At 40.0% G+C, this 27156-nt stretch overlaps 1 long non-coding RNA gene and 1 pseudogene across 1 annotated transcript; both read left to right on the plus strand.

Moving 5' to 3' along the window:
* Positions 1-6579: 6579 nt before the first annotated feature.
* Positions 6580-17719, plus strand: LOC116221932. The gene is made up of 3 exons (XR_004164358.2): positions 6580-6851; positions 6948-7018; positions 17226-17719. It is a non-coding gene; the product is annotated as an uncharacterized LOC116221932 (long non-coding RNA).
* Positions 17720-18236: 517 nt separating this feature from the next.
* On the plus strand, positions 18237-26305 carry LOC105890604 (annotated as a pseudogene).
* The last annotated feature ends 851 nt before the right edge of the window (positions 26306-27156 follow it).

The following is a 27156-nucleotide window of genomic DNA, read 5'->3' on the forward strand; positions in this document are numbered from 1 at the left end:
CAAAGAGCTTTTGGGGTGAATTCGTTTTCAACAAACATGGCTGCCGTTGGAGAGCTAAAATGTGGTGATTCGAGTCTGTTTTAGAAGACATTGACAGCACATTCATTTTGAAAGAGGAACAGAGAAACGCGATCAAGGCATTTGTCGATCGAAAAGATGTTTTTGCCGTCCTTCCTACGGGATCCGGTAAAAGTTTAATGTATCAGCTGGCCCCATGGTCTATTTTATGGTCATACTACGTTGCTCTGATTGGTTCTGGATGTATCCAATTGAGCGAAGAGGCATTTTTTTCCCTGGTTCGGTTGAAACACGCCCCATAATCACAGCCCATTGGAGCGGTATCAGACTCATATTCTGACTAGAATTATGAGTATGACATCGTCAGGCTAGCCTTTTATGGCAAAGGAAAAAGAAAGACATTTTCTGTTGCATGTGAGAAAGATGAGTACCTAAAGGCTTTTAAAAGTTTAGGTACTAACTTTAACTTGGAGCAGTCAACATTTGCACTTCTTTGCCAGTATGTATGCCACTTATATGATCAGCCAGCTGCCGATAATGTAAATGAAGCTAGGTACAAGGCTTTCTGTATAGCATCATCAGCCTTGCCAGAATTATGCATTCCCCCTACTGCTGATGCCCTCCATCAGCATTGCAAAAGGGCAAACTACTAGGCTGCAATAATGAGGTCCTGTCTCAAACTAAATATAAGTGCTCCATCACCTGCTGGATATGGTTGGCAAATAGAAGATGGGACCTTGCACATCACCTGGATGACCAGAAACCCTGCCCCTGACTGCGGCTGCAAAGGTGCCTGTGAGACAGGCAGATGTTCCTGTTTTTCTGCAGGATTGTGTTGCACAGACTTATGTCGTTGCTGTAATTGTGCCAACACAAAAGAAACTGAGGAACTGGAAGATAACTGTCCTGACACCGACAGTGAGGACTGAATGTCCTTAATCTGTTATTTCTTATTTAGTTTTGTACAGTTTTATATATCATATTTCATATTTTTCATAAAAATTGTTTTTATGGTTCATCAGTGTTGTTTTCATTTGTGAATGAATGAATGAATGAACGAACGAACAAATGGTCATTGGTATAAGTACAATTACTGCCTTTTATTGATACAAGGAAGGAGGTTTATTTGTCACATACATAGAAATACTTACGTAAAGCATGTAGTGAAATTTCGTTTGGTGTTAAGCTTTTTCTGTGCGAGTGTGAAGAAAGAAAGATCAAGAAATATTTTTCATAGATAGCAAGAGGGAGTATAAAGTGCAGTGTGTGTACAGTCCATGTGCAAGTGTGAAAAAAAGTGTAATTGCTGTTTATATAGTCATTGTGTGTGTTCAGGATATGGAATGCTTGAGGAAAGAAGCTCCTTCTCAGTCTCTCTGTTCTGGTCTTGTAGCAGCAGAGACGTTTGCCTGACCTCAGTGTTTAGAAAAGTCCATGGTCAGGATGTTAGGAGTCTTTTACAATACTTTGGGCCCTGGTACGTAGTCTTCTCTTGTAGGTCTGTAGGGAGAGGTGCTCTGATGATGCGGTACTGCTGTCACAGGCTGTACAGTTCCTTTACCAAGTGATGATGCTGTCAGGACACACAGCTGATGGGTGCTGATGCTCTGAACTTCCTCAGCTGACGTAGGAAGTACAGTCTTTGCCTTGATTTCTTCAGTGTGTGCTGGGTGCACAGTCCATGTTAGATCGTCAGTAAGGTGTATTCCCAGGTATGTCAAACTTAATCTAAATGACTTAACACAAGCATAACATTATCGTATATTTGCCTCATTGTTCTTCTTGGACGCGGCTATGTATACAGCACTATTTAGAATCCATTTAGCCCACTTTTGAGGATGTTCAGGTGTTTTCCTCTTGATCGGTAACGTTGAATCTAACCACGGGAGCCGCCATCTTGCCATTCTGTTGACAAAAAGCAGCTACCTCATTGGTGTAGAGCGATCACGTGTCGAACCGTGCCACCACTCGCGACCAAGATCCTATTACCCTCTGGAGAAAGTAATTCTGCATAAAACATAGACGCATCAAGAATCGACTGGAAATTCAGCGACAAACTTTTTTTTGGTAGGTTAGCACAACTCGTTCTTTTTTATGAGCTAAAGATTGTGTAGATGCGCGACTGTGGAGCGGGTTGAAACAAAAACAGTGTTCACCTTACGGCCTACTGGCCAGTGGTTATAACCAAGTTGCCATGGCGGAGAAAGACAAGCCAAAGACTGCTTTTTGCACACCCTTCGGGTTGTTTGAGTTCAACCGTATGCCCTTCGGACTTTGTAATGCTCCAAGTACCTTTCAGAGGTTGATGGAGCGCATATTTGGACATCAGAGTATGCAAACCCTCTTGCTGTATCTGGATGATATCATTATTTTTTACTCTTCCTTCCAAGAACATCTGCAAAGGTTAGACGTTGTCCTGGCGCGCCTCCAAGAGCAAAGCCTAAAACTAAAATTGAAGAAGTGTCACTTCTTTCAGCAGGAAGTGAAGTATTTAGGCCATGTAATCTCTGCCATGGGAGTAGCAACAGACCCAGATAAGATCAAAGTGGTAGCTGAATGGAAGCGTCCTACTACTACTTCTGAACTGCGTTTCTTCTTAGGCTTTGCCTCGTATTACCGGCGCTATGTGGAACGGTTTGCGCAGTACGCTGACACTGGAAGGGCATTGGAGTGAAAAATGTAAACAGAGTATTGCAACGTTGCGAGAGCTCTTGGTCAGTGCTCCTGTTCTCGGGTATGCAGATTTTTCAAAGCCCTTTGTATTGGAAATTGATGCCAGCAATGCTGGCTTGGGGGCAGTCTTGTCGCAGGAGCAAGAAGGTCAGCGAAGACCCATCGCATACGCCAGCCGAGGCTTAAGGCCTACGGAGAGAAATATGACAAATTACAGCTCCCGAAAGTTGGAGTTCCTCGCCCTTAAGTGGGCTGTCACACACAAATTCAGAGAATACCTGCTTGGAGGGAAATGTACCGTCTATACAGACAACAATCCACTCAGTTACTTACGCAGCGTTGGGCATCAGATCTTGCTCTGTTTAACTTTGAAATCAAGTACCGCCCTGTATGGAGGACCAAACCTGCCATATTTACAAATGAATGAATGAATAAATAAATAAATGTCCACATTCATGCATTTAGACAGAAATAAATGAATACATGTATTAATTAATGCACAATTGTCAATCAATAGTTACTTATAATTTACATTTATGTATGTATTTATTTCTGTATTCATTTATTTATTCATTCATTCATTCATTTATTTCTGTATTCATTCATTTATATCTGTATTCATTAATTTATTTATTCATTCATTCATTCATTTATTTATTCATTAATTTATTTCTGTATTCATTCATTTATTTATTTATTCATTCATTCGTTCATTCCTGTATTTCTTCATCTCAATATGTTAATGAGATGTGTCAATCAAAAATAGGTAGGCGGTATTTGACACACCATTGGCTAATCGTTTTCAACGCGTTGTATTCGATTATGTTAGCCTTACCTTGCTGTCCTGGAAAAAGGGCAATTGCCAGAGACTTGGCCAGGCTGGCCGATCTTGTTGAAAATGAAAATGTATATCCAATCATACCTTAGCAACCGCTACTGAGAGAAGAAGGTCCGACAACTTTGAGGTCTGAGCAGCATGGTGAAACCATAGACAGATATATACCATACTATACTATATGTCTATGGGTGAAACAGTGTGCCTACGGGACTTGTAGATCTGACACAAGGTACCCTGCGAGATTAGAGGGACACGTCGTTTTTTCGCATTTCCAAAACCCAAAACACAGGAGGAAAGGTGCCAGCTGTGGATTAAACAGTGTGGGAGACCCCACTCCCAACTCAATATATCGCAAAATACACATATGTCTGCTCCAAAATAAATGAAGCTGCTTGCAGTTAGCTAGCTATCTATCTGGCGAACTGCGCTATCGCTAGGTATGATGACTAACTATCTATAGTTGAGAGAACATCCCCAAACAGTTATAGTTCATGGCAACTAGTATTATTACCATCAGAAGTACATAACTAGTCTCTCCAACAAATGTGTTAATGTTAAAATCAAAATGTTAATGTTACCGTCAAAATGCTAATGTTACAGTCTGTAAAATTGCGCGCTGAGCTATCCTAGCTAGCGATAGCAAACGCCAACTAGTTGCCAGGAGCTTGACATGCTGTATCAATGTTGAACAAAACGTCCCAAAAGGCCATTATGAACTTTTTTTATTTAAATCTTTGTAGCATTTTGTGAATGGGCAACCTACTCCTGAGTATCCCAAGGTATGCATAAGGCACAACCTGAGAGCAATAACCTGGCGATCTGATACAAGGCCATAGCATTACATCAGGAACATCATTTTACAAGCAAGTTATCGCTACAGTGACTGTGAAATACTTCCAGCAACACGCACACACATCCCTTGAACAATAACGTTACTAGCAGCTATCTTGCTCCACAGTCTCTCCCCCGAGACTGAATACATAACAATAATAAATAATCTTTATAGGTTATTAGCTAGCTTGAAATATTATATGCAGATCTTACGGAAAAATGCGGAAATGCTTGGACTAGTTAGCTAGATTGAATCTAAGGCTCTGGGTTGATTGCAAAATGTCTGAACGTCAGTTTCCACGCCTACTGGCCTCCTCTCATTATCATATTGGGAACAATGAATGAATGAATAAATAAATAAATGCACGAATGAATGAATGAATAAATAAATAAATGAATAAATAAATAAATGAATACAGAAATAAATACATACATAAATTATAAGTAACTATTGATTGACAATTGTGCGTTAATTAATACATGTATTCATTTATTTCTGTCTAAATGCATGGATGTGGACATTTATTTATTCATTCATTCATTTATAAATATGGCAGGTTTGGTCCTCCATAAGCCTGGACCCTCTAATCCAAATGCAGATGCACTCTCAAGACAAAATGCCCAAGATTCCATCGACACAGTAGTTGCCGGTATTTCGATACCACAAGAGGTCAGGCAAAGACACCTAGAGTCTAGGACTGGTCCTATTGTGACTGCGTCTAGCGGTATGATTGAGGCTCTCCCTACCCGCCAAAAGGCAGATTTAAGCGCTACAGGCTTCAGACCCTGTCATTGGGCCTTTCCTGCACTACTGGAGAAGCACGAGGATGCCCTCCAAAGAAGAACGGAGTAGGGAAGGTGTAGAGTTCCGGCATCTAGTGGGGAAAGATAAGGGAAAAAGAGGACGTCCTGTACCGCAGAATAATCCAACCCGGGGAAGTGTTACAGCTTGTATTGCCTCTCTGTTTGAGGGAAGAAGTGTTGAATAGCCTCCATGACAACCATGGCCACCAGGGGGCAGAACGAACAACGAGTTTGGTGCGTGAAAGATGTTATTGGCCCCGCATGTGGCATGACATTGAAAAGTATTGCCAAGAGTGCAGTCGATGCGTAGTCTCCAAAGCTGTCCAACCCCGAGCAAAAACATTTATGGGCAACCTCTTTGCCTCGAGGCCCCTGGAAATCATTGCTATAGACTTTACATTACTGGAGAAAGCTAGCGATGGACGAGAGAATGTGCTGGTAGTGACAGATGTGTTTTCAAAATTCACCCAAGCATACCCCATGACTGATCAGAGAGCCAGTACTGTAGCCCGAATACTGACGGAGAGGTGGTTCTACACCTACGGGGTCCCCAAGCGGATCCATTCAGATCAGGGCAGGATCTTTTAAAACGTCTCTGCCAATTGTATGGCATTGAAAAGAGCTGCACCACTCCATACAGGCCAGAAGGAAACGGGCAATGCGAGCGGTTCAATCGCACGCTGCATGATTTGCTGAGAACTCTTCCCCCAGAGAGAAAGAAGAAATGGCCCTTGTACCTACCCCAAGTGCTGTTCGCGTACAACACTACAGAGCACCAATCCACAGGCCACTCCCCCTATGAGCTAATGTTCAGCCAGAAGGCTCAGCTGCCTATCGATTTCCTCCTGGGGACAACAGAGGAAGACACCAACTGCAGTTCTGTGGGAGACTGGATTGGGGAACACCAGCACCGCCTGAACACAGTCTACAAGCACGCCAGGGAGCGACTGGAGACAGCAGCAGAGCGCCGTGGGCGCCAGGTACACTTGTCTACAAGAGGAGCTATGTCCAAGGATGTCATAAAATTCAAGAATTTTGGGATTCCACTGTCTACGAAGTACTAAGAAATATGGATGACAATGGAGCAGTATATCAGATCCGCCTTGTCAATGGCCCCCAAGGGTAAGAGAAGAACATCCACCGATCAGAGTTAAGAATACTCCTAGATTGAGAGTGATGAGAGGACAACCTCTGGCTGACCAGGGATTAGCAACGGCCTAAGAGTCAGTTGGAACCGCTGGACTAACTTTACGGCGTACGCCTAGAAGTACAGCAGGCCAACATGCAAACCCTTTCAACCTCCCTCGCTCAGCAGCTGGGACGCAGGAACTGTCCGAGGACCAGTTGGGGGTTGCAGCCCAGCCAGTGTCCAATCAAGCCATCCAAGCAGGATTTAGACCTTGGCTTTAGGCTATGGTAGACACTAGCCCTGTAGCCAGGACGGTGAACTTTGAAAGTGGGGATGAATGTAACAGGGTAGCTTTAGGACCCAGGAGTTTTTAGGCCGCCCATGGCTGACAGGCTACTTCTTTTAGCTTTAGGACCCAGGAGCTTTTAGGCAGCCCATGGCTGACGTGCCGTTTCCTTTATGAGGCCCGCGATAGTTTAAGTTGCCGTGTTGTAATGGAGGCAATTGTTTGCTACGAGGTTTACCGATTGCTTTAGGCATTAGCTCCGTGTACTTCAGGTAGGCTGGCAACTCTCTCACTACATCCACAGTAGCTAGCATGTTTGCATGGTGTTCGACCTGGTGTGATGTAGCCTAATGTTTTTTACCACATAGCGACAGCCTCCTCAGCTTGACGTGACGGTGGACAAGCGTTGAGCAGCGAGGTTACAATTCAACAGCCCTCGGTATGTTTTGTTAAATAAGTTAAGAACATTTATATAATGATGCTGTTGCTATTGTGTAACTAATACGGTTATTTCTACCACAGGTAGTGTCCAGCGACTGCCACTGTTTTTTGCCCATATTAGTTGTTCTCTGAGACCATTTAATGCTGAGTGTACCACCCCGCCACATAAATAACAAAAAAAAAATGCTTTAATTAAGGCTGATATGTATAGTAAATTAGCCTAACACTAATTTATAGGCTAAACCATTTTTCACCATGCCAGCGATTTTTAATGGTTTGTCAACGAATTATAAACTAAAAGAATAACCCAATTTATCCGTCGTTATGACTTATAAACTGAGGAGAAAACGGGAATTTGCTCACTCACACTCAAAATCCCGTTGGAATACAAACACTTTGTGTAATAAACATAATCGCCTAAACAGAGGGGATTGTTTTAAACCGCTCCTTATGGTGCATGCTGATGTTTTAGAGATCTTTTGTCAACTTACCTTCGTTACTCGCTGAAATGCAGTCTTCCAAATGAACACAAAATGGAGCGTCTAAAGTAAAAACAGAATCAAGCGAGTTTTACCAGTATGCGGCGCACGGAGCAGTTAAAAAGTTCCATACATTTGCGTCAGTCAACACAACTTGTTTTACCTGTTTTACCTGTAAGCGATTGTTATGTTTAGATATGAAAATGAAGCTCATTGTATGGAGGGATTTTTCCACCAAGTATGTAGTTACTGTATGAAGGCCTATCTCAATGATTTACAATATTGATAGGCAGTAACTCCACCAAAACTATAGGCTACACAAGACATTTTACTTGAAAGACTTACTCTGACAGGCACTAAGTCCATGAGAGGAAGGAAGAATTCCTGGGCACTGTGTGTAAGTAATTGATACAAGTGTCGAATTTCAATTGGAAGTGTTATACTAAAAGGTAATATGACACAAAATATGTAATCTAGCCTAAGCAATGCAGGTAAATAGGCTTATGTATTGGTGTTCGAACCTTTAGAACCACATACAACTTTTCTGACTGAAGTAGATACCCGCTGTATCTTATACAAAAGTTCAACCACTAGCTGCTTTAACAAGTTAAAGCAGCAATAAGGAGTTCTGTTCCAAAACATACAAGCTATCTAAACAAAAGACATACAAAAACCTTGCAAACACCACCAACATCCCAGTTGAAACTGATAGAAGCTTGCCAATACACTAACTGGTGTCTTTTGGCAGTATAGCTGGCAATTTCATGCTGTGAAACCTTTTCTTCCATTTTTTGCAGGGTGTTCCAGCCCGGAACACAGAACTACATAGGGCATATCCTGGATTGCTAGTGGGAAAGACACAGATATCTGTCCTTCACATGACCGTATGCTATCAAAATGAATTTGAGGATGGGACAAAAACTAGTTGCCTATCAAACCATACCTCAAAAAGTGTCAAATTGTTGCATAGTGTTACTTTAAATAACAAAAAACAATGCTTTAATTAATGCTGATGTGTATCATAAATGAGCCTAACCCCGATTTATAGGCCGAACCATTCTTAATCATGCCAATGATTTTTAATGGATTGCCTATGAATGATAAACTAAAAGAATAACCCAACTTATCCGTCGTTATGATTTATAAACTGAGGTGAAACCGGTTTAGTGGTCTACTGTGTAATTTGCTCACTCCTACCCTCAAATTTGCTGTTGGAACGCAAACACTTTGTGTAAGAAACATAATCTCCTAAACAGATAGATTGTTATGTAAGCCTATCTGAATGATTTACAATATTGATATGCAGGAACTCTAACAAAACTATAGGCTACAAGACATTTTACTTGAAAGACTTACTCTGACAGGCACTCGGTCCGTGAGAGGAAAGATTAATTCCTGGGCACTGAAGTGAAAGTAAAGGTAGACAAGTGTCGAATTACAAATGGGAGCCGGGAGTGTAATACTAAAAGGTAATATGTTACATAATATGCAAAGCAAAGCTTGCCAAAGCAATGCATGGATGTAAATAGGCTTATGTATTGGTGTTCAAAACTTTAGAACCACATAGAACTTTTCTGAAGTTGATACTTTTATTAACCAATGTATTAGATATATGGGTCAAATGATGATGAGATCTAATCCCGTGCATAGTTGATCCCGTTTACTTTAAATGCTTTAAAAAAATCCTGTTCGATACAGCAGGTGATTTGTCTTTCCTTGGTCTGCCACATACTAGCAGTGCTCAAATCTTGGCTCAACATTTATTTTATTTATAATGTATCCTGTTTTTTAAAGAAACTACTCGCTACTTCCTTGAGAAGAGAGGGCAAACTGAATTATATGTATCTATCTATCTGAATAAGGCAGAACCATAATTGATGGGGTACAAGTACAACTCATGAATCCTGCTGACCTCTTTGTTGGTTAAGTTGAGTAATAATACAGAAAAATGTATACAAGTTTACGTGTGTGTGTGTGTGTGTGTGTGTGTGTCATAAATATATATGACATTTTATTTCAACGTTTTCTTTTTTAACTGTTAAGGGGAGGTGAGAGATTGCTGAGAGATTGATAATGGAGACATTCTGTATGTGAGGATACAGTTCTAATTCAAATGTAATTAACCCAGCCTTCAGTAATTATGCGAGAAGAGGTTTGTTGTCACTCCTGTGGTTATTGAAGTATTGAGCGATGAGTGTTGAAGAAGGTTCTTGCTTTCAATCAGGCAAATGTAATTGTTGTCTTTGTGGTTTTATTTAACTTTGATTGATTTGATGTGATTTGATTGATCATTTTCACAACTTTAAAAAAGAAATGGTTAATGAGATGTGTGTAATTAGCATAGAATAACCTACACCTTATGTATTGCCTTCTAGAAGATGATTATTCATGCATAGAGTGTAAAATATTAGTTGACCAGTGTAGGGATGCCAAAGGGAGCATACACTATGTCAGTGTTTATCTTAGTCTTTATCTAATTGTGTGCTCCTTGAGTGCACTCTGAGTAAGGACTCTGCAATGTACGGTGCTGTCTGAACAGTTACGTGTATGTCACTGTCAGCCTACAATATGGTAGTATGGAGTCAAATGGAGTTCACAACTCTGCTGCTGCTCTGCCTGCTCTCAGTCCAGAGCTTACTCACACCACGCTACTCGTCACACAAACACACATTCACACATTCACACGCGGCCACTCTGGCCCTCTAATCCAGGCCTGCGCTTTGGGAATAGATCATGACAGAAACACAGTCAGGCCTGCACTGTGGGAATAGATCATGACAGAAACACAGTCAGGCCTGCGCTGTGGGAATAGATCATGACAGTCAGGCCAAGCGGTGTCCTGAGATGCACTCTGTATAGATGAAGCAAGAGTCTCTCACAAATAAATATTAAAATAGCTGGCTGATTTTGTGACATGAGCAATTACAATAAAAGTGCAAATGGAGTCCTTTATAATATAATTACTTTGTGTTTTATGACTTCATGAATTTATGCACAGAAGATCAGTCCCTTAGGAGACTGTTGGTTTCTGGCCTCTGTCCTGTTCACTTTTCCACATCCCCACAATAATTAGCATTTTACATGCTAGTCATAAAGTAATGGTAGTAGTGAAATATATTGGGAGTACTGTTCACCTTCACTTAAGAAACAATTCAAACCTGTGATGTGTAAAGCTGTGTATGACGTGACCTGGGAAGAGATTCATGGTTTCACAATACAGAAAGATTCAGAATGGAGTAAACTGTGTCTTTGTACAATATCCTACTCAGATTGAAGAATAATGTCAATTGACATCCAATTCTTCACACGTTATTGTAGCGCCCCTGTACTTAACTGGGAGCGGAACAATCTATGCCTATGACCTCTATCGCTAGGATAGAGGTGCTTCGGGTTCTCGTAGTTATTAGTGTGTTTAGGCTAGTTCTAGGCTCGGCATTGGAGGGGGGAGAAAACTGACAATAATAAAAGCATATACAGTACAATTTATGGTAAATACAATAGTTTTAATAAATATAATGATATAATAATAACAATAATGATAATAACAATAATACAAAATAAAAGAGAGCTCTATTAATTATCAAATAAAATACAATGAAACAGTCCAAACAAAACAAATAGTCTGTGTAATGAGTGAAATCAGTGTATGTGTTTCTTAGCTGGTTCCAGTCCGGATCCTCAATTCAATCTGGTCAATCTAGGTTAGCTCGCCATCCAACATTCTAAGTGTTCAAAAAACCAATCGGAGATCCGAATGAAAGATCAAAACGATTTACGCTAGTCAAGGAAAACGATTACTTTACTAAGTTAATAAGTAAAGTAACTTAAAAGAAGAAATATTAATTAAAGGGAAAATCGATTTCAAAGTAAAAAGAGGGTTTCATTGAGGAGCATAAATCAAACGGGGTGCATCAAAGGAATCAAGAAGAGTATTAATACAAGAAAAACAAAAGATCTCCTTGGAGACGGTCGCGTGAAAGATTTTCACGCAACTATTTGATCCACTTATTTAGGTGGGTTACATTATGTTTTAAAAAAAATTCATCCCAACTGTATAATGTAGGTTGATAAGCACAAATATGATGCACAAGAAGCACATAGCTGTTCCCTTACACACACAAAAGCCATTTTCGTCCATATCTCCGCTCTACGGCAACAGGGGCTTTTAAATGCTCTACAATCTTGGATAGGTATGCCATTGGAAATTATCAATCAATCGGGTCAACAGCTGTGTATAACAACAGAGGGAGAAAGAAACAAACCATACACAGAGTTGTAACAGTAATAAGTTTGTTGGGATATAAATAAGAGGTGCGCTGTGTTCTGGAAACTTCCCTTACATGACCCTGGTGAGGCTGAGCTTCAAAAGGCAATTGTTAATTTCTTATCCATTGAATGATGAGTGTGGAGAGAGTTTTAAAATACAAGAGCATCTGACCCTCAGAAGAATCACCTGAAACCAAGCCATCACTTCCTATTCAACCTCAATTGACATACATTCTGAACACTTTTGTACAGAAACCTAAGTTCAGAATCAGAATAATTTTGATTGCAAAGTACATTAATACTGTAAGGGTCACCGGGGATTTGAACTCAGGTCTCCCTAATGCAGGCAGGGTGCCTACCACTATGCTACAGAGAGGTGTTCTATTCAGATGCAGAGACAGAGAGGTTTGGTTCAGATTAGTTTAAAAAAAGTCTTCACTTGAGTCAGGCAGAAGTATCCAAGAAGTCACGACAAAGAACTCAAAATACATCCAGACAACCAAATACAGTCAGGTAACTGGTTTCTCAGGACAAAGATCACAAGCTCAAACTCGCACAACGTGACCGCAAGCAAGGCTCAGGTGAACACAATGAAACAATAAAGACAACACACATGTGACAGGCAAACGGGAACACTGAGGGCCCCACATGGTCAAAAAGGGGTATAGCAGTCCAAAAACCCTGACAAACACCTACCAGGAATTTTCTTTGGCATATTGGTGCAAACAAAAAACATGCTAAGTACTACAGAAACATAAGAAAAACAATATATAAATATTTACAGAATATGTTAAAGTGAAAATTAAAGAGCTGTGCAGGACTGTGCAACATAAGAGTATGTGCAAAGATAATAGTCCAAGAATAATGCAGAATAATTTGTCCTTGGCAGTGGCAGCAGCGTACCAGATGGTGATGGAGGAGGTAAGGATGGACTCAATGATGGAGGTGTAGACGTGCACCATCACTGTCTTTGGCAGGTTGAACTTATTCAGCTGCTGCAGGAAGTACATCCTCTGGTGTGCTTTTTTGGAGTTCCGTTCTGCTAGCAACGATAACCCACAATAACCCCAGGAAGTAAAACGAAACGAGGAAGTAAAATGAGTTTGTTGTATCAAATGAAAGGTTTTTACAACAAACAACCCTGTTAATCGACTGGGTAATATAAAAACCTTTTATATGCAACGAGTTGTATTGTTCCATTTGTCCTAATGATCGGGAAAATAGTTAAAAGCGTGTTTGAAAGTTATAGTAGCCTATTTGTCATTATAAAGTCCTAATCTGTCTACTCGCTAGATCAGACTTTATAATGGTATTTTGTTAACTGTGCATTATATTAACTTGCTTTAAAACAAGGTAAGATATAGTGAGTTCATTTTAAGCGTACAGGATACTTTGATAATGACTAAGATGTAGCTGAAAATTGACAATTAATATTACTTTCATAGTAACATCAAAATGGGTTAAAAACGATTCACTGATGTTACAAAAGTATGATTTTCTTGTTTAAATATAGGGAACACTGACTAAACAGGCATCATTGCAAATATTGTAGTAAGAAACAGTAAAACACACAACAATCTGCTGATAAAAGGATTATGTCTTCAATAAAGTTGGTTGAACATGTTCAGAACACTGTAAAGAAAGGGTAAAAAATGTTTAGCAGTAATTAATCTGGCCATTCACTGTGAAAAAACACTTGACACACAGATCACACAGGTGAAAAGGGATTATCTCCAATGCCAGGGTATTGCCATGTGACACGTATCAAACTTTGCTGATGAAACTAAAGATTGTGTCTCAATGAAAGGGGGGTGGAATATGTTTAGGACATTCCAAACATTAAATAAAATGTGTGAAGTAGTTGAGATTTACGTCCCTGAATGCTCCACAACACTTTAAACATAGGTGATCAGACAGGCGAAAATGCATTATCTTCAATGGTAGGGCCATGTGACATGTATCACTCTTTGCTGATAAAACTAAAGATTGTGTCTCAATGAAAGGGGGGTGGAATATGTTCAGGACACTCCAAACATTAAATAAAATGTGTGAAGTAGTTGAGATTTACGTCCCTGAATGCTCCACAATACTTTAAACATAGGTGATCAGACCGGCGATAATGCATTGTCTTCAATGGTAGGGCCATGTGACATGTATCATTCTTTGCTGAAAAAACTAAAGATTGTGTCTCAATGAAAGGGGGGTGGAATATGTTCAGGACACTCCAAACATTAAATAAAATGTGTGAAGTAGTTGAGATTTACGTCCCTGAATGCTCCACAATACTTTAAACATAGGTGATCAGACAGGCGAAAATGCATTACCTTCAAAGGCAGGGCCATGTGATACGTATGACACTTTGCTGAAAAAACTAAAGATTGTGTCTCAATGAAAGGGGGGTGGAATATGTTCAGGACACTCCAAACATTAAATAAAATGTGTGAAGTAGTTGAGATTTACGTCCCTGAGTGCTCCACAATACTTTAAACGTACGTGTCACATGGCCCTGCCATTGAACATAATGCATTTTCGCCTGTCTGATCACCTATGTTTAAAGTATTGTGGAGCATTCAGGGACGTAAATCTCAACTACTTCACACATTTTATTTAATGTTTGGAGTGTCCTGAACATATTCCACCCCCCTTTCATTGAGACACAATCTTTAGTTTAATCAGCAAAGTGTCATACGTATCACATGGCCCTGCCATTGAAGTTAATGCATTTTCGCCTGTGTGTAGGCCTATGTTTAAAGTATTGTGGAGCCTTCAGGGACGTAAATCTCAACTACTTCACACATTTTATTTAATGTTTGGAGTGTCCTGAACATATTCCACCCCCCTTTCATTGAGACACAATCTTTAGTTTTTTCAGCAAAGAGCGATACATGTCACATGGCCCTGCCATTGAAGTTAATGCATTTTCGCCTGTCTGATCACCTATGTTTAAAGTATTGTGGAGCCTTCAGGGACGTAAATCTGAACTACTTCACACATTTTATTTAATGTTTGGAGTGTCCTGAACATATTCCACCCCCCTTTCATTGAGACACAATCTTTAGTTTTTTCAGCAAAGAGTGATACATGTCACATGGCCCTGCCATTGAAGTTAATGCATTTTCGCCTGTGTGTAGGCCTATGTTTAAAGTATTGTGGAGCCTTCAGGGACGTAAATCTCAACTACTTCACACATTTTATTTAATGTTTGGAGTGTCCTGAACATATTCCACCCCCCTTTCATTGAGACACAATCTTTAGTTTTTTCAGCAAAGAGTGATACATGTCACATGGCCCTGCCATTGAAGATAATGCATTTTCGCCTGTGTGTAGGCCTATGTTTAAAGTATTGTGGAGCATTCAGGGACGTAAATCTCAACTACTTCACACATTTTATTTAATGTTTGGAGTGTCCTGAACATATTCCACCCCACTTTTATTGAGACACAATCTTTAGTTTCATCAGCAAAGTGTGATACGTGTCACATGGCAATACCCTGGCATTGGAGATAATCCCTTTTCACCTGTGTGATCTGCGTGTCAAGTGTTTTTTCACAGTGAATGACCAGAATAATGACTGCTAAACATATTTTACCCTTTCTTTACAGTTCTGAACAAGTTCAACCAACTTTAATGAAGGCATAGTCCTTTTATCAGCATATTGGGGTGTGTTTTACTTTTTCTTAATACAATATTGTCTGTTTAGTCATTGTTCATTATATTAAAACAAGAAAACCATACTTTTGTAACATCAGTGAATCGTTTTTAACCCATTTTGATGTTACCATGAAATTAATATCTCTGATAGTTTAAGAAAACACGGGGCTAATAAGGGACTTTTATTTTGAAAAATCGTAACCGGAAGTCGCTCAAGCTCATTTGCCTATAGTTGCTCACTGAACGCTGCTCTTTTTTGGTGATGTTAAGCTCCTACTTGAGGTCCTGGGAGATGATGGTGCCCAGGAAGCGGAAGGACTCCACAGTGTCGTCTGGGGAGTCTTTCAGGGTGATGGGGGTGGGTGGGGCTGGGTTCTTTCTGAAATCTACAACAATCTCCACTGTTTTCCGAGCATTGACCTCCAGGTTGTTCTGTCCACACCAGGTCACCAGATGATCAACTTCCCACCTGTAGGCGGACTCATCCCCACCAGAGATGAGCCCAATGTGGGCGGTGTCGTCCGAGAATTTAAGGAGCTTGACGGACTGGTGACTTGAGGTGCAGCTGTTAGAAATATGCAGTCCTCTAAAGATCAACCTGCATACACTAGTGATTATCTACACACAGTATTTTGCACAAGTTCAGCACCCTCAGTTCTTAATGAATGTGGACAAAATCAGATAAATATCAGACCTCTGCTGAGAGATGCTTATAAGGAATATCTCCTCTGTTGATTCATATCTGGAGGACTTCTTAGACCAATACGACTTCTGGTGAAGGTTTTGTTGGGAACATCCTGTAGAAGCTTCTGACATTCTGTTTGCTCATCCACGTTATACTCCAGTTCACTCATGGCATCAGCTCCTCTGACACTCTGATCTGTACTCATGGTATCATAACCAGATGATGCGGCATAATTTAAATACCTCAATCTCCACTGGGCCACCTTTGCCGGTCCAAGGCTGACTGACATGCCGAATTCTGAAGGGGTTTCTCCGCTCACTAAAACATGGTCAAATAATTCAAGTCAACAAGAGTGTGTTCATGCAATACATTTTACAACACCAGGTGTATACAGCAGTATAAACTAAACTATACAGCAGTATAAAAACTTGTACTTTGATGTGCAATGTAGTAATATACAATACAAAGCCAAACGTATAGTTAACTAGTGTCATGGCAGTGATAAATGCAGACTTGCTCATGTTAAGAGAAAGATATGAGGACAAGAGTTATTGGTTCATAATGCTATGTGTGGTATGTACATGGCCAATTCTACATTTACACTGGACATCAACCGTGCCCAGTTTTTACATTTGATCTCTGGCACTGTCAAAGTCGTTCTTATAGTTAAAATCTCACCCAACAACTTAACAAAAGTGTCCCTCTGTGTCAGTATCATCATTCTCATCTATTTCCCACTAACTGGGACACACAGGTCTTTCAGGCAGGGAATTGCGCATTTTACAATCAAACAGACTTTCCACATCTGAAGTAAAGCAGTGTGTCTATTACAATAATAAAGAGAACGAAGAACCAAGGCAGTTACACAAGAATAGGTTCAACTTACTGTTTGGGACACGGTGGATGTCAAGGCTTCCATCTCTCATCTCTATTGGCTTTGTATCTGGTTCTGCAACCACAGCTTTCAGCATTCTCTCTATAAGATCATCCTCTCGCTTGATACATTCATCCTCTGTGAGAGTCTTTCTCCTAGGAAACCACTTAGAGACTGATGCCTGCTCTCCCTCACGACAGAACGGTTTTCCTCTGTTTCTAACCATCATCTCATCTACCTTCTCCAACAGCTCACTGACCTGAGAGCTTGAGCGACCATGAAAGGTGTTCAGAACTTGATACCTGTTCCCACATTTCTCAACCAGCCCCTGGAGGTTGTCGCCTTCACTCTCAATGTACTCCTCAACTGATCTGTCTCCAAGCCAGTCTCCCCGGGTGAATACAACTATGGTGTGTCTCCACACACTCTCACCGATGATGCTCATGTACTTAGATGTGGCTTTTCTGTCTTCCTCTGTGAATGGCCTGTTTGCCGGAACAACCAACAGAAAGCCGTGTGGACCTGGTGAGATCATGGACACACCACGTGCAATCTCCTGTTCCACCAAAACTGATGCATCATCGGGTGATGTTCTCCAGCCCGGTGTATCAACCACTGTGACATGCTTGTTAAAAACGTGTGACTGATGCAGGAGACATTTTGTGCTGCCATGATGTTTTTTGAATGCCTGCAGGGAAATTATGATTTCACAGTCACAATATAAAAGTTAAATAAAGTTCAAAAGATAAATACATGAATCAAGCCATAAAGATTATTTTAACTTATTTTGATTGCAAATCACCTCGTTGTGGCTAACCCTGAATGCAAATTCCTTGAGAATGGCATTGCCAGTTGAGCTTTTCCCTGCTGCTATCCCACCAAGAAGAACAAGTGTTTGCTCAGAGAAACTGTGATTCTGACCTAAAAGAAAATGCAAAAAAATGCACAGTTGAGAGCAATTACTATTTGATAGTAGTTACTAATACTTAAAAAAAAGATTCAGTCTCCACCACAAGCTGTATTTCTTGTCACCACACTGTAAAGGTATATGACAGTAGGGTTACAGTAGTAGAGCATAGTTGTATAGTTATGTTCTACGTAGTGCAACTTCATGAACTTGCCCCATGCTATGCAAATACAAAAGTGTGTAGGTTTTATTTCTGTAAAAGTGTTTCACTTAACCACACAGGAACATGTAGTAAGCTGATGACTATCTATTTCTTGTGTATTAGACTGGTTGTACACTCACAGTTGCCCCTAAATGCTAGACCCAATTATCAGGTGAGTGAGGAAGCCACGTGCATGGAGAAAACAGCTGGTTTTGACCCTCACCCTCTCTCTAGAATACAACATTCAGTAAAGTATTGAGGATTTATATAGTGCAACACATATACTTTCCTACTGGGAGAAAAATGTGTCTCTATAACACATTTTTTCCAAATCTAATTATTTATATGAAGTGACTTTATTTGTATCTCGTACCTCTGCCCACACACTACTCCCTGGTCAGTTTTTCCTAGGACATCCTAGGAGGTCAGGTTTGATTACATCTTGATGTCATTAACTTGTCGAGGTACAGAAGATCTCTGGTGCACAGGAGGAATTAGAAAGTGTTCCCTACAACCGTGGGTAATTGAAATATCCAGCTATTCCAAAAGGCACACCAGATCTTTCTCTGCTGGCATCTCTGCACAATTTTGAAATGCCATCATACACACCTTTGCAGATGGCTGCAGTACATCACAGCAATGAAAGATGGCACATGGTCATCATTGAACCATTATGTATGAACCATGGTATGCCTTCAGTGGCCAATATGGGCAAGTAGCACTAAGAGCCCAAATGGGCTAACCCATAATGGGCTCATGTGGGATTTCTAAGGGTTTCCCTAAATCATTTGTTATTGTAGTAATTCCAAGTGGCCCCCATGTCAAAGATGTGTTGTGGGCTCTGTGGGAAATCTGTTGTCCACAGTTTCCAAAGGAAATCCAAAGTGGGCCCACAGGGGCATGTTTGCTGGGTTGGTTGCATGCCAAGATAGTTTCCATTTTTTAAAATGGAACTTGTACATTTCTGGGGAATCTTTTGCTCAAGGGCAGGGGTGTAATCATTCAGGAAAAGTGGTTAAATAAAAAAAAATGTTTACCTCTATAGAGTTCCTTTAGAGTTGCTCTGATTTTTTCTGTTTGGGTTCTGAGTTTTCCAGCATTTTCCTCGATTAACTTTTTTTTTCCAGAATTTTCCAGTGTAACATCTCGATCTATCTCGTAACAAGAGCCGCTGTTGCTGGCTACCAACTCGTCTATCTTCTCCATAAGCTCTTTAACTTGGGTTTCATCGTCTCTGTTCTTGTTGTTAAACACGTGATATCTGTTTCCACATTTCTCAAGGAACCACTTCAGATCCTCCCCTTCACTTTCAATGTGTTCCTCAGCTGTGGTATCTCCAAACCAATCTCCTCTTATGAACAGAACAATTGTGTATCTCCAGACATCCTCACCTCACCTCTTGCAAAACAAACAGTCAAAAGAATTGCATGTGGTCCAGGAGGACAGAGGGACACGCTGAACCTCATCTCCAGTTTGTCCATAATGGAGGTGTCACATGAAGGGCTATTGTAAAGCCACCCAGGTGTGTCCACCACTGTGACATGTCTTCCTGCGACCAAACCCTGCTGGATTTCACATTGGGTTGTTCTCTTTCTCCTGCCCTCAACAAATGCTTCTCTTCCCAGGATGGTGTTGCCCGAAGAACTTTTCCCTCCATGCCGCGCTCCAATGATGACGATTCTTCTCTCTTTTAAGGGCGCCCAGCTGATCTCCAATCATGTCTTCTAATGTTACAAGAGCATCATTAACATTTCAGCAACATACTTTTCCATATGATGTGTAAGATTTTATCACTAGAGCTTCACAAATGCTTTCATAAAATGTAATATTTAAGTGGTGCCAGTGCTCAGGACCAGTGTACTTTATCAGTGTCTCTTGAAATATACTCACTTTTACTGATTTATTTCCTTAATGGCCATATTTCTTACAGTCACAAGAACAATTCAGGTGACAAAGATAAAAAGATAGAGATGGTTTTCCTTACCGTTCTGCAATGCCTGCAATGCCTAAGATATCTCTCAAAAACATCTTTCCTATAAGGGCCATTTGAACTAAACAACACAAGGGTGTATTTCCAGACATTTCCTTTGAGAAGTGCTAGGTGCTCCTCCAGTGAAAACCTGTATTTGTCATGAAAAGCCATGTCCACTGTGTGTGTGTGTGTGTATCCATACCAGACATATTCTTAATAAATGTTAATGAAAGGGAGAAAGCGATGTTTAATAATAGGACATCACTCACCCGAGGATATGGGAATGTGGACACTTATAGCTGAAGCTTCTCATTTGCATCCTTTCTGCAGCACATTTTGGTGCTTCTCCTTGCACACTTGTAGCCTTGAAAGACATTTTACACAGAGAAAAATGAAGCCTCTCCCTGGTCTCTAATATTTCAAAGTAATTCAAAGCGATTTTAATCAAATTAGGCCTACTTAAATTAATACTGTAGGTGGTATAAGGTGTAGGATTCAATATAGCTGAAATTATCCTGAAATAATGAAAACAGAAATACAAGGAATATATTTCTGGGCTATTACTCTCTATATATCACCAAACCATACAGAATTTGAATCCACATAGATAAATACTTCTCGTTAGGCTATATAAGAATATTTTATTGGCCGAACAATTTGCGCTTCAATTGCATGCCATTCTGTACATAGGGCATTAGGGGGAAGGTGTCTTAGGGAAAAAATAACAGCATCTTTTCAGTACATTATTTTGTTTTAAACGTATACTCTAGTTTGACAAGACAGGTGTGTATCATGTAGACCATCGGTTCCCAAACTGGGGTACGCGTACCCCTAGGGGTACGCGAAGTGGTTCAGGGGGTACGCGGGGAGAACATTTCCGCGATAATAGAAAACGGACGGAATTCGCAGAATGTACCGTTTGAAACAGAATTGCAACTTTCAGACGGAAACATAATTTTGTGCATCAAAATCGCCCAAATTCCCCTGTATTTTGTCCTGCAAGGCTGTATTTCTTTTTTATAAACACAACAACGATCGCAACGATGAACAAGCATTAATTAGAAAACAAAACCACTGAGAAAATGTCACGTCTGTGCTGAACTCCGCTCCGGCCACGCCCCCCTATTCAACACATACCTCCGTAGCCTGTCAAATGAATTCGCTCATCTTCCCAATCGCCTGCAAATAATGTTTTTTTAGTCTTCTGTTCTGTTGATGGCTGGCAAACAACAACCTGCAGCTGGAGATTAAATGTCTGAAGGGGCACGGGACTGTAAAACGTTTGGGAACCACTGATGTAGGCCTATCAACACAAGGTGCAGGTGTTCAGTTTTCTGTTCATGTTCGGCAGGAGAGGCCTATGCCAAAGACATTGATCTGAAAGGGAGTCTGAGATTGAGAAACTAATGACCTGTTGCACTGTATTTGGTTTCTGTACCGTTTTACCAAGCTCTCACCATATTCCAGGAACAGTTCGACAAAGGTTTAGGCTATGCTATTTCTGAAATTATTTTAAGCCTATAGAAACTATTTGATTGCCTCTTCTCTTAACAATTACATGTTCAAAGAGGGGTGTCTCGCAGAATCTTATACAAAAGCTCAATGGGTCGGTTCGACCCGAAGCTATGAATTAAATAACAACAAAAAAAACAATGCTTTAATTTACGCTGATATGTATCGTAAATTAGCCTAACACTGATTCAAGGCTAAACCATTCTTTATCATGCCAACGATTTTTAATGGTTTGTCTACGAATTATAAACTAAAGGAATAAGCCAATTTATGCGTCGTTATGATGTATAAACTGAGGTGAAACTGAATTGAGCTGAACTGAACTGCACTACGGTGAACGTTGAGTGGCCTACAGTGGAATTTGCTCACTCCTACCGTCAAATATGGCGTTGGAACGAAAACACTTGTGTAATAAACATAAACTCCTGAAAAGAGGGGATTTGTTATGTAGGCCTATCTCAACGATTTACAATATTGATATGCAGTAACTCTAACAAAACTATAGGCTACACAAGACATTTTACTTGAAAGACTTAATCTGACAGGCACTCGGTCCGTGAGAGGAAAGGTGAAGTCCTGGGCACTGAAGTGAAAGTAAAGGTAGATGAGTGTCGAATTTCAATTGGGAGGCGGAAGTGTTATACTTAAAGGTAATATGTTACATAATATATAATCTTGCCTAAAGGGTCTTTTATACTCGGTTTTTACGCATAAACGTAACACGTAAGTTACATAAACGCAGTTGTTTTGATTTATAGTTCCTTTAGGTTCCCCAAGGGTTGTGCGTGTTGCAAAGCGCCAGAACAGTAGGTGGAGTAACGTTTTTTTGCCTACCCCATGACGCGAATGGACACGATGAACGGGAGATTTTTCTGTTGAAAATGCCTTACTTTATAGACAATGACGATCATACACCCCCATTGCACTAAACAACACTCAAACAAATAAATATTGGATTGTTAGTCTATTAAGTATTGTATTTTATTAATTAGCCTGTTGTTAACCTTTCCTGCTAATCGTAGTCTGAGATTACAGGGGAGACTTTTGTTTACTGCTCCAGAGCCGAAGTGATCTATATTCTTAACTCCGGGGTTATCTCCCTTTCCCTTCTGAATGTTGAGTGAAGTAAGCGTATTTATTGCAGCGGGACAAAGGAAAATGAATACATTTGTTACACAAAATACAAAGGTTGGCAATTCAGTACCAGTGGCGAAAAAGACAGATCTCATGATGCAGAAGTTCGTTTATTGACACATCTTTTAAGGACGGGCACAGCGCTTTAAAACGACGTGTTTATAAGTTGCATTATTCAAAGGTGAAAGATAAAAGGCGAGAGAATCGCCAGGTGTAGGCCTACCTTATCATCATGAGAGTAGCTATGTTGTCAGTATTTGTTATACAATGTGTTGGCCGCAAGTTAACTCCACTTCACGTTAATGATAGCTTTTGTATGAGCAGACCGGAATCAGCTTGCCTCACGTGTGCAATAACATATGCCGTTTAATCATATTTGGTAGAATGAAGGACAAATTAGTTGTGAATACTATCACCGAGTTTGAAAGGTAGGCTATTGGTCAGGTAATAGCCGAGTGACAGCTGATTTTCTTTCTGATTTGACAGTAGCCTACATCTGTGTGTTTTAAGCAAATACAATGTGAAATAGGCTATTTACCAACGGGCACCTGCTATCTTGGATTATACAGTAAATAAGTTGCGAAATGAAACAAAAACACATCACAGTTAAAGTTGTATTAGTATTGATTGATTCACATCGATATGAATGGATGACATGACTAACAAGTGGCGAAAAATGAATATGAAAGTACCAGTGGCGAAAAAAGACAGATCACATGATGCAGAAGTTCGTTTATTGATACATATTTTAATGACGGCCACAGCGCTTTAAAACGCCGTGTTTATAAGTTACATTATTCAAAGATGAAAGACAGAAGGCGAGATAATCGCCATGTGTACCTTCTCATCATGAGTGAATGTCAGTGCTTGTAATACAATGTCGTTGGCCGCAAATTAACTCCACTTCACGTTAATGTTAACTTTTGTATATGAGCAGACCAGGCTCCATTCTATCGCTTGCCTCAGGGGTGAAATTGATTGATTCACATCAATATGAATGGATGACATGGCTAACAAGTGGTGGAAAATGAATATGAAAGTATTTGTTCGGTGAATTAGCGCGTTCTTTCCAAACAATCGCAGTCAACGGTTTTTAAATGTCAACACAGTATAGCCTATCACCTAACTATCATCTGAAATATGACGGGATGTCAAAACAAACCTTTGATCTAAACAGAAAATTCAGTATGGAATAGGAATATATCAGAGCAGTATCTTCTATCGCGTTTGACAAATATGCTCAGATTGCTGTTTCTGATTTCTCCTGTGAGAATAGGATAGTAGCCTATTCTCTCCATGAATTCGCGGTCATTTGAGCATCCTTATAAGTGTTTAAAGAGGGTTTGTAAAGATGCTCATATCTTCGGACCTCTTCTGTTATGTTTGTTTGTCATGCTGTGGTTTTTGTTGCATAGTGAGAAATTTTGGCGGACGCACTTACGTGTTACGTGACTGCTTAAAGGGGCTTACAACAGCGTTTATGTAACTTACGTGTTACGTTTATGTGTTAAAACCGAGTATAAATCTGCCTTAAGCAATGCATGTATGTAAATAGGCTTATGTATTGTTCAAATCTTTAGAACCACGTAGAACTTTTCTGACTGAAGTTGATACTTTTATTAACCAATGTATTAGATAAATAGGCCAAATGATGATGATGAGATCTTATACAACGCAAAGTTGATCCTGTTTACTTTATATGCGTTTAAAACCAGCAGATGGAATGTCTTTCCTTGGTCTGCCACATAGGTATCTATCTAGCATAGCTAGCTAGGATGGTGACAATCTAGAGTACAGTACAGTAACGTAGCAGTGTAGAGCAAGACAGCTGCTGGTAACATTATTGTTCGAGGGATGTGTGTGCATGTTGCCATTTACAAAATGCTACAAAGATTAAAATATAAAAAGTTTACAATGACCTTTTGGGACGTTTTGTTCAACATTGATACAGTATATTAAGTTCCTTGCAACTTGCTGGTGTTTGCTATCGATAGCTCAGCGTACAATTTTACAGACGGTAACATTGACATTTTTTATTTTAACATTAACAAATTTGTTGGAGAGACTATTTATGTACTAGAAGTGTTCATAATACTAGTTGACATGAACCATAACTGTTTGGGGATCTTCTCTCAACTAGATAGTTAGCTAGATAGCATAGTTCGCTAGATAGCTACCTGCAAGCAGCTTCTTCATATACTTTAGAGCAGACATATGTGTGTTTGTTGATCTTTGATATATTGAGTGGGTTCTCCCACACTGTTTAATCCACAGCCGGCACCTTTCCTCCTGTGTTTTGGGCTTTGGAAATTCGGACAAAACGACGTGTCACTCTAATATCTCAGGGTACATTGTGCCAGAAATATTATAAGAGAATTCGGTATTTAGCAGCTAATTTATGCTAGCTCTCGTTACAGCAATTTTTTCATGTCTCTCCCGCCCCCCCCCCCCCCCCCCAGGAATTACTCTCTGAAATGTTACCATGTATTGGGGCCTCATTTATAAAACGTACTTACGCACAGATTTGATAATAGAGTGTTTGTGCGATCAAATCCACGTCTAAGTACAGATTTATAAAAACCGTCTTAGACGTAGAAAAGGACGTCTGGTTCTAGTTCGTGTAAGTACATTTCCTTGTGGCAATACTGGAGTACTGCAGGAATTCGGAACTCTCCGAGTGCCGGTTTCACGCTGGCGCTGGTTTCACCAACCTTGGGGAACACAGACGGCTTCTTTTCATTCCTTTTTTTTCTGCTTTTGCTTTATATGATGACCGCAAACGCTATTGTCACTTTTGTCATTGCTACACAGAGGAAGTTGCACGAGCCCATGTACGTGTTGATAGGAACTCTAACACTTCTGTGTTTCTTTTTCCCTACACTCTTTGTCCCGAGGATGGTGATTACGTTTTTGTCAGGCAGAAATGAGATCACTAAAGAGGAGTGTCTCTTACAGATGTTTTTGGTACACTTCTGTGGTTGTTTCCAGACTAGCATTTTGCTTCAGATGGCAGTCGATAGATTTTTTGCCATATGCTGGCCTATAAGTTACCACAACATTGTCAACCTGAGAAACTCCATAATATTCACCGCTCTTCTTGCCTTTCGTAACACTTTGACTATTGTCGTGAAGGTGGGCTTGTTCATCCCGCTCACGTTTTGCCACACAGACGTGATGTACCACTGCCTGTGTGAACACACCTCAGTAGTTAAACTGGCTTGTGGAAATGTAGCGCGTACTTACATAGCTGGGGTCGTGGCTTTCTCCCTCACCACCAGTGACTGCGTTCTCATTTCTGCCACTTATGCCATTATTTTCATAGTCATATTTTGGAGTCCTTCAGGGGAGTCCCGTCAAAAAGCCATACACACCTGTGGCACTCATTTAATAGCGATCTGTGTTGGATACTTGAGTGTTGTCTGTGCATTTGTTGGGTACAGGGTGAACACTATTCCACCTGATGTAAGGGTTCTGTTGACTTTAGCATATCTTTTGATCCCGAGTTCTTGTAATCCAGTTATTTCTGGGATTAGGACGAAGGAAATTAAAGTCCATGTGGTCAAACTGTTGAAGCTGAATAAGATTGAGTCTGAGAAGACCTGAGAGGACTACGGTGAAGGCTGCCTCCCCTGTGTCAGAGAATGAAACCGTGTCAGAGAGCATTTCATTGACAAACTAAATCGGTATTCAGAAACCAGTTAATTGTTTGTTTATTCAGGGCTTGCTTCCAAATGTAACAACCATAAACCTACATTTTTATGAATGTTTTTCCTCTCTTCTGTCATAGATTCTCAGATGATACAGACTGTTGTTTGCTAGTTATATGGGGTATGCTATAAACTGCTGTTAACATCAAGATGTCTTACTATCATGTCATTTCATCCTGTTGCGTTGCCCCTAGATTCATCTGCACCACCTAATACATTGTTATTATCATTGTATAACAGAAATGTACTATTTCCTTCCATGTGTGACAAACTGTTCATAGTGTGACACATCTGAAACCGTGCATCTGTGCTAAATTAACGGGACACTAAAAAGTACTTTTCAGAGTGAATGTTATCTTGAAGCTTTTGTATGTATGAGATTGAATGCTTCTTGAGGCCGATCGTCTCTTCAGTGGCAATTTCTATTCATCTTCATGGACAGATGTGACATTAACTCAGAAAAGTAGGATTTTCTAGCACTTTAGTTTTGATATGGTGGTTGTTAAACTAATCTCCTGTGTTTTTCCAATCATATACATTGAATACCTGTAATATTTTCTTATGTCCATTAAAAATATAATTAATACAGGTGTTGTATGGTTGTTGGTTTTTATTATGACATTTATGTATACATATACATGTATATATATATTAATATATATATATATATATATATACTGTATATATATGTATATGTATATTTATGTATTTACAGAAAACATTCCAAACTTTATTGACCGTTATGAA

This window comes from Clupea harengus, chromosome 9, assembly GCF_900700415.2.
Source record: "Clupea harengus chromosome 9, Ch_v2.0.2, whole genome shotgun sequence".
Lineage (NCBI taxonomy): Eukaryota > Metazoa > Chordata > Actinopteri > Clupeiformes > Clupeidae > Clupea > Clupea harengus.